General features: G+C 34.0%; 1 pseudogene; it reads right to left on the bottom strand.

Moving 5' to 3' along the window:
- Positions 1-982: 982 nt before the first annotated feature.
- On the bottom strand, positions 983-8,530 carry LOC100390417 (hypoxanthine-guanine phosphoribosyltransferase-like; annotated as a pseudogene).
- Between the last annotated feature and the right edge of the window lie 373 nt (positions 8,531-8,903).

Genomic DNA, 8,903 nt, shown 5'->3' with positions numbered 1-8,903 from the left:
TAGTTCCACCATTGTGGAAGACAGTGTGGCGATTCATCAAGGCCTTAGAAATAGAAATCCCATTTGACCCAGCAATCCCATTACTGGGTATATATGCAAAGGACTATAAATCATTCTACTATAAGGACACATGCACACGAATGTTCATTGCAGCACTGTTTACAATAGCAAAGACCTGGAATCAACCCAAATGCCCATTGATGATAGACTGGAATGGGTAAATGTGGCACATATACACCATGGAATATTATGCAACAATAGAAATGATGAGTTCGTGTCGTTTGTAGGGACATGGGTGAATCTGGAGAACATCATTCTCAGCAAACTGACACAAGAACAGAAAATGAAACATCGCATATTCTCACTCATAGGCAGGTGATGAAAAATGAGAACACATGGACACAGGGAGAGGAGTACTAAACACTGGAGTCTATTGGGGGGAAAAGGGGAGGGCCAGTGGGAGGGGGAGGCGGGAAGGGATAGCCTGGGGAGAAATGCCAAATGTGGGTGAAGGGGAGAAAGGAAGCAAAACACACTGCCATGTGTGTACCTATGCAACTGTCTTGCATGTTCTGCACATGTACCCCAAATCCTAAAATGCAATAAAAAATAAAAAAAAACAATATTTAATCAAGTCTGTTTTTTCCTGAATACATACAAAAATATAACAGAAACTAGTGTATCTTCTCTTTAAATGTTTCTTACAGATACAGTTTTAATATTTTCATTCAATAGTAGTGTAGTTCAAGAGAATTTTTTAAATTCGTAAGTTAAATGTTGATCCAGCTAAAGGAAATGATAGACTCATGGTGTAAGTAGAGGGTTCAGGAATGCAGCAGTGGACATTTCTAAAGTACAGAATAGATAAAATTCTTAGGTCGTACAACAAAAGCTTTACTAAACAGAACTAGAATGATTCATCATTTTACTGGTGATATCAATGGGGCTCCAGATGTTTTCGAATTGAGCTTAAACTCTCATTTTAGGCTTTGTATTCTGCTTTTTCAATTTCATTAATGCCACAAACATAATTCAAATCCCTGAAATACTCATTATAGTGATAACCTACAATTCACATTTAAAAGACTTCCACATTTACTGCTAGGGAAGGTCTTATGATTCATGGCTTACATCCTGTCCCCAGGTAAAAAAATCTTATAATTTTCTCAAACTGTTGATATACTGATTAATATATAACATACTGACATGGAAAAGGACACATTTCTTTTTAAAAAATTTGTGTATATATATATATATATATATGTATATACATGTACCCCAGTACTTAAAGTATAATAAATATATATATTTTTATAAAGTATATATATTTATATATAAAGTATATATATATTTATATATATAATTTATAAATATATATATTTATATATATATTTATAAAATATATATATTTATTATATATATTTATTATACTTAAGTACTAGGGTACATGTGCAGATCAGATTGTGCAGTATTGTTACATAGGTATGCACATGCCATTGTGGTTTGCTGCCTCCATCCCCCTGTCACCTACATTAGGTATTTCTCCCAATATTATGCCTCCCCAACTTCCTCACTCCCTGCTATCCATCCCATAGCCCCCCACCCCCCAACAGACCTCAGTGTGTGATGTTCCCCTCCCTCTGAAGGACACTTATTTCTTTCTAAATCATGAAGCATTACTCAGTGTAAACTTCATGATTCTATGCGCATGTCCTCCATTGCACATAGAACATTTTAGCCTATATGTTGTCATCTGTAACCAATGAATGTAACCTCTGAATTCTACCTTCCAATGACAGAGGATAACTCTGATATGAGGAGCTCCCATCCCTTCTCCTAAACTTTCTCATTAAAACATTCCAAGTTGTTGGGCTGGGAGCTGTGTTTCATGCCTATAATCCCAGTAATATGGGAGGCTGAGGTGGGTGGATTGCTTGAGGTCAGGAGTTCAAAAGCAGCCTGGCCAACATGGTGAAACCATGTCACTACTAAATACAAAAGTTAGCTGGGCATTAGCTAGGTGTGGTGGTGTGTACCTGTAATTCCAGCTACTCAGGAGGCTGAGGCATGAGAATCGTTTGAACCCAGAAGGTGTAGCTTGCAGTGAGCCAAGATTGTACCACTGCACTCCAGCCTGGGTGTTTCAAAAAAAAAAAAAAAAAAAAAAAAAAAAGGCAAGTTGTAACAGACTTCAGAGCATGCCTAACTTTGTTGGTGTGTCTTCCTGGGTTGATCTTCACATTTGGCTTCCAATAAACCTTAATCAAATTATTTCTGCCTTAACTGCCTTAATTTTCATCAACAAAATGGTATCATGGGAAGGATTTTGGAATGACCTCCTTGAACTATCCAGCCAATTTTCAACCTTTGTATAGGTAACAGAAATGAACTAATTGCATTTCCAAACTTGAATTCCCTTGCTTGATGCTACGGATTAATTCATCCCAAAATTAATTAACTTCTTGTCTTAGCAAGAGCTCTGGTTTATTGAAGCTAGTTTCCTGTTTGGTTAGGAGGTACAATGACTCACCTGGAATGAGAGTTACTGCTATGAATTCAACCTAAGGGTTTTTGTTAAATTCTAAGTTAGACTAAAATAGTCTGTAAATCATTTTCCTGGAGGCTTGGGGCAAGACAACCTTTCCTTAATGGTCACATGAGGACAACTTTTGCTTCACTATATAGCTTGTCTCACTCAAAACAACCAAAATGGAAAATGAGTCCTCTAAGACTGAGGATGCACTAGCTGGGTTTACATAAAATATTTTGGGCCCTTCTACTTAAATAAGTGAACTCACCTAACCTAGGATGGTTATAAGCAGTAATAGCCAGAGTGAGGATCCTTTAGACATGCCTAAAACAACTTCTTTTCATACAAAATTGAAAAAACTGGTTTTAGAACAACACAAATAAAACGGGAGAGTTACTTTCAATAGCACCTAAAAGCTTCTCAACTTCCAACTGTTCCCCCTCCTTCTACCTGTTATCTAAACTCATTCCTTTCTGCTTGTTCCCTTGGCTCTTATTCATCTCTTAGGCAGAAACTTTGAAATTTCACAATGCACAGAATTTCTTCTCTGAAAATGGCAAGGCACATTTAAATTTAAAACAAATGAACAAAGAGAACAAAAATCTCATGTTGAATCGTAATCTCCAGTGTTGGAAAAGTGGCTGGTGGGAGAGGATTGGATCATGGGGTGGACTTCCTCCTTGCCAGTCTCATGACAATGAATGAGTTCTCACAAGATCTGGCTGCTTAAACGTGTATAGCACCTCTTTCTTCTTTTTCTCCCTCCTGCTCCAGCTAGGTAAGACGTACCTCCTTTCTTTTTACCTTTTGCCATGATTGTAAGTTTCCTGAGGCCTTTGCAGCCAAGCTTCCTGTGAAGACTGTGAAACTGTAAGTCAGTTATGCCGCTTTTCTTTATAAATTACCCAATCTTTTCTTCCCAGTGAGGCTTCCTGTAAAGCCATGAAATTGTGAGTCAATTAAGCTTCTTTTCTTTATAAATGACCCAATCTTAGGTAGTTCTTTATAGCAACGCAAGAATGGACTAATACAACATGCATTATATTATATATGTCATGTCTACATGGTACCAGGTTGACTAGGTTCTTGCTATAATCCCAGCACTTTGGGAGGCCAAGATAGGAGAATCACTTGAGCCCAAGAGTTTGACCCCAGCCTAGGCAAGATGGTGAGACTCTGTCTCTACAAAATATTTAAAAATTATCTGGGGTGGTAGTGTGCACCTGTAGTCTCAGCTACTTAGGAGGCTAAGGCAGGTAGGTCTCTGGAGCCAAGGAGTTCTAGATTGCAGTGAGCTATGATCACATTCCAGCCTGGGTGCCAAAGAAAGATCCTGCCTCTAAAAACAATAATACTAATTAAATGAATGAATACATAAATAAATGATCATAAACTAGTAAGCCCAGATATTTTCCAAGTTCACATGACTGAAATCTTTACTAAATCAACTGGTTCCAAAACTTTTGGTAAAATGAAAATATCTTTAAATTTGTTAACCTGTATTTTTGCCTGGATTTACTAGTCAGACAGTTTTATATTTGTTTCTATTAGATATTTTAAGGTGTCAGGTTTGACATAAAAGTTACAAAAAAAAAAGTGTCAAAACCATAAACCCAGAAAAAAAAGAAAATAATCTTTGTGTAATTTTTTGGTAGGTAAGTCTTATTTACTATTTTTGGTTTAATAAAAACAGTTGTATTTTCTAAGTCATTGACAACATGCCTGCATACTTAAAGTTCCTACTTAAGTAAACACCTGATTTTTACAGGCTATAAAATTGGTTAACAGAAAAATAAAATAATAACTAACATTGTCTAATACCTCAGTTCTTATAAGTAATCTAGGTAATCTATTAAATGAATTAGGTAAATATAAATAGAATCAATATTTATAAACTTTTAATGTAATTTTAAATCTTAGAGTTATGTTAAATTAAATAAGAAACTCATTAATTGTCTGGGTCGTTTCCAATTAAAAGTTGTTATAAGGAAATGTGTTTCTAAAAATTAGAAAATTGTTCTCATCTATAAATCCCAATATGTGATAGATAAGTCAAGATTTCTTGCTTCTCAGGTTTTCACTGAAAATTTAAATTCTAATTGATATATATGTATATATATATTTTTTACATGAAATGTACCAAAAATAGAATGTGTTTTTAGTAAAAAAGTATACAAAAGACATAGAAATGTATTTTTTATTAAAAATAATTGTATCTACTTCAGGGGTTATGTAGGTTATTTATAAAACCAGCTGGAAATAAACCAGGAAGTAGGAGAGAGAGAGAGATGTAGAAAAGTTATGGATATATAGATGTATTTTTGATAAAAATGTTTTTAAAAATAATATTGTGTGAAAAATATCATATGGTGAATTTTTGTTCTAAAATAAAATCACTGTTTATTTTTAAAAGTATAGGACAAAACCAAAAGTCCAAAAATGTTGCAAATAGTCTGTGTAAGCCATGATATGGTTTATAAAAGAGGAATTTATAAAATAAATTTTGTACATAATTAAGTTGGCTATATAAAAGAAATTACTTAACAATCTTTCTAAAGACTGAATTTTAATATTAAAAATACACTAATACGAAACTGAAAATCTTAGACTCCTATGTTAGAACAACAAGATTTTCTTAAAGTTTTCATTTACTCCTAATAAAATTACAAGAGGTTTTGATTTTTTTTTAAGACAGGGTCTCGCTCTGTTACCCAGTCTGGAGTGGAGTGGTACAATCTCATCTCACTGCAACCTCTACCTCCTACGCCCAATCTATCCTCCCAACTCAATCTCCTGAGTAGTTGAGACCATATGTGTGAGCCACTACACCAGGCTAATTTTTAAAATTTTTGTAGAGATGGAGTTTTACCATGTCACCAAGGCTGGTCTCAAACTCCTGGCTCAAGTGACCTGCCCCCCTCAGTCTCCCAAAGTGTTGGGATTACAGGTGTGAGCCATCGTGCCTGGCCATTTACTTTTTAATTCTACATGCATCATTGCCTTCTGTTTCTTTTTCCCTTAAAAAGATATATCTTTTTCTTGGCTGAAATGATAACTCTCTTCTTCAAACTTTTTACAAACTCCTGTAATGTTTTTTTTCAGATTCTGACTTAGTATCATAGCCAGATACTAAATGTTTTATCTTAAAGCTCTAAAAATCAATGTTTTCCTCCAGTATAATTTGATTCTGTACTCTTGGCTCTCCTTGGTATGTCTGAATAGTTCAATGTAATAAGGAAATATCCTATGTTGTTACTAAGAGCCATGCATTTTCCTGTTCAAGGTACCAGTTTTGTTATTTACATTCCTCTATAATACAGTGTTCATGCATACCCCTAGACACACTTTTTCTGTGTCTGATTAAATTTAAGTATCCCTTTCATCAGATTTGACTTCCAGATTATTTGAATGGACTTCTCAGAAGGAAAAGCAATCACAGTGCTGGAAGTTTTTCTTTACTTTATGGTAACTGGCCTAAAAAATAAAGATTTGATGTCTTCTCAAGATAATTCCTAGGTTGTTTTTTAAAAAAGTTCTTTGAGACCTTAAGAAAACTGAGTTTTAAAAGGATGAAAGTTTTTGCATACATGTAACTTTTTACATAGCTTTTAAGGTCTTCTGACTGTTACTCTCATTAAATAAATAATAATTATTTTACAATGACCTGTGTTTCTGTTTTAAACAAATGGTGTAAACATTTGAACATCCTGACAGTTTTCCCCAGGATCCAAATCCTAAATTAAGTCTTCTTGGCCTAAAATTAACTTTGTAATTTTCTAGTTCAGCCCCTGGAAAGTCTAAAAAATATTTCTCTCTCATCTTGTAAAAATATTAAATAGTTAGATTTGATTAAATTGTATGGGAGACATTGTCAAATGCTAAATGACACTAGATCTTTCAGTTACATTTTTGGGTATGATATAAATGTTCCAAAAATTATATAAATTGATAAAAATATAAGTATCAGTAATAATTTCAATTGTTATGTTAATTTTTTTCTAAAGTTATATTTATATGGATATGTTATTAATGTGAGTAGTCTAAAGATAATATAAAATTTTTAAAAGTCTGATGATTCTGATGTGACACTATCAGTAATAATTCTGATTATTATCTTAAAATGCTACATGTAATAAAAATAAATTTTCTTGTCATTTGGAAACTTTTAGCACATTTTATCATAACTCTTCCAAGTTTTTGTCATCTACAGTTATTGTTATGAATTCTTCTCTGAAAATGTACAATTAATTATAATCTAAAATTGCTTTCCATGGAAAAAAAATCTAATAAATAAACACAGATTTCTAATAATTTTAAGGTAAATGGACTAAATCAAAACTTCCGTAACTCTAATAAAAACTGATACACAAAGATTACCAACACGGGTCAGGCGTAGTGTCTCATGCTTTTAATCCCAGCACTTTGAGAGGCCAAGGTGGGTAGATCACTTGAGGTCAGGAGTTTGAGACCATCCTGGCAATAATGGCAAAACCATGTTTCTACTAAAAATACAAAAATTAGCTGGGTATGGTAGCATATGCCTGTAATACTCAGGAGGCTAAGGCATGAGAATCGCTTGAACCCGGAAGGCAGAGGTTGCAGATCATGCCACTGAACTCCAGCCTGGGCAGCAGAGTGAGACTCTGCCAAAACAAAACAAAACAAAACAAAACAAAACAAAACAAAACAAAACAAAACAAGATTAACAACACAGCATTAAACAGAGCAAAAATTACATGGGACTGAATTAATGGAGAACTAAAATGTTTTTTATTATTTTTAATTGAAAACATGCTAACTATTTTATATTCTGTTTTCAAAAGTAAAAAATTCTTCTCCCTTAAACTATATATAACTTACAACAATTGGGGGAAGTATGCATTTGTAAACAAAATTAATGTTTGCTTTTCTCTTAACCTAACTATGACAGAATTTTAAAACTTTTCTTCAATGGCTAAGGCCAAAATAATGGTCACCCAGTCAATTTTCCCATTGCTATAAAGATACCACCCAAGACTGGATAATTTATAAACAAAGGAGGTTTAATTGATTCATAGTTCTGCTTGGCTGGCAAGAACTCAGGAAACTTACAATCATGGCAGAAGGGAAAGCAGGTACATCTTATGTGGCAGCAGGTGCGAGAGAGCATGTGACCAAAGCAAAATGGGAAGACCTCCTTATAAAAACCATCCAATCTTGTGGGATTGTATCCTCCAATAAAAAAGAACAATTGTAATATGAGGAATCCCCCTCCCTTCTTCTAAACTTTCTTATAAAAGCATTCTAAATTGTAAACAGACTTTGGAATATGCCCAACTTTTTTGGTATGTCTTCCTGGGTCAATTCTCACATTTGGCTTCCAATAAACCTTAATCAAATGATTTCTGTCTCAACAGCCTTAATTTTGGTTGACAATAGTAAAGGGCATATTTTGCAACAAGTCTGTCTGGAATTCTAATCCAACAAAGTCTGGCCTCTTTCTAACACTCTGGGGGGTCCTTTTTCACTAGCAAGCTTGCAAATCTTGACCATTTTTAGATACTACTACTTGACCCAGAAGACAAGGTCTTCATTGTTTTGCCAATATCAAATATATCTTCAAAAATGAAGACATTCTTTCTAGTTAAAGTTGAGAGATCATCGCCATCAATTACCTTTATGTCCCCTGTTGACTGGTCATTACAGTAGCTCTTCAGTCTTTATTGGCTCTCTCATATGAATGGCTCTATCACTATTTCTATTCAGGTACTTTGATGTAATCTAGTAGGTTAGCAAAGAATTTACAGCCCACCTTGAGCAAACAGAAGGCTACAGTGAGAGGCCCCCAACTCCTTCATCACATCTCAAGCAAGCCATTTGGTCCTGTTCACAATTAGTCTATGAGGAATAAACACCTTTTACAAATCCTCAGTATAATGATGAGGTATACAATATAAATGTAGGTCATAACTTGGTTCATCATAACTAACCCATCATAATGCTGGGTCTGTGGGTCACCATAATGGACTTTATTTTTTATTTTTGTCTAATGTCTATTGACAGTTTTTATAATGCTTCATTTAATAGGATTGCTAATTAGTTCAATTTAGTATATTATAAATCTTAAAAATGTTTTCTTCATTAAGAAAGATTTCTCTATATATGTATTATTTATTTCACCTAAAACATTTTAGCAGCATTGCCTCAGGTTATGAGGTAAATCCTAGATTCTTGGGCATCATTTAAAATAGATACAAATGGATAGGGCTTAGCTTAATATTTCTTGATAATTCTAATGACCTGGCTCTACTTATAATTTAGAAAGCGGAGCATTTTTACAACTTAGATCCTCATCTGACAATGAGTTCTTCTATCTCTCTGAACAGGAGACATG

This window comes from Callithrix jacchus, chromosome 10 (genome assembly GCF_049354715.1).
Source record: "Callithrix jacchus isolate 240 chromosome 10, calJac240_pri, whole genome shotgun sequence".
NCBI classification, from domain to species: domain Eukaryota; kingdom Metazoa; phylum Chordata; class Mammalia; order Primates; family Cebidae; genus Callithrix; species Callithrix jacchus.
Note: the sequence above shows the minus strand (reverse complement) of the source record. Positions and strands in the feature narration are given on the sequence as shown.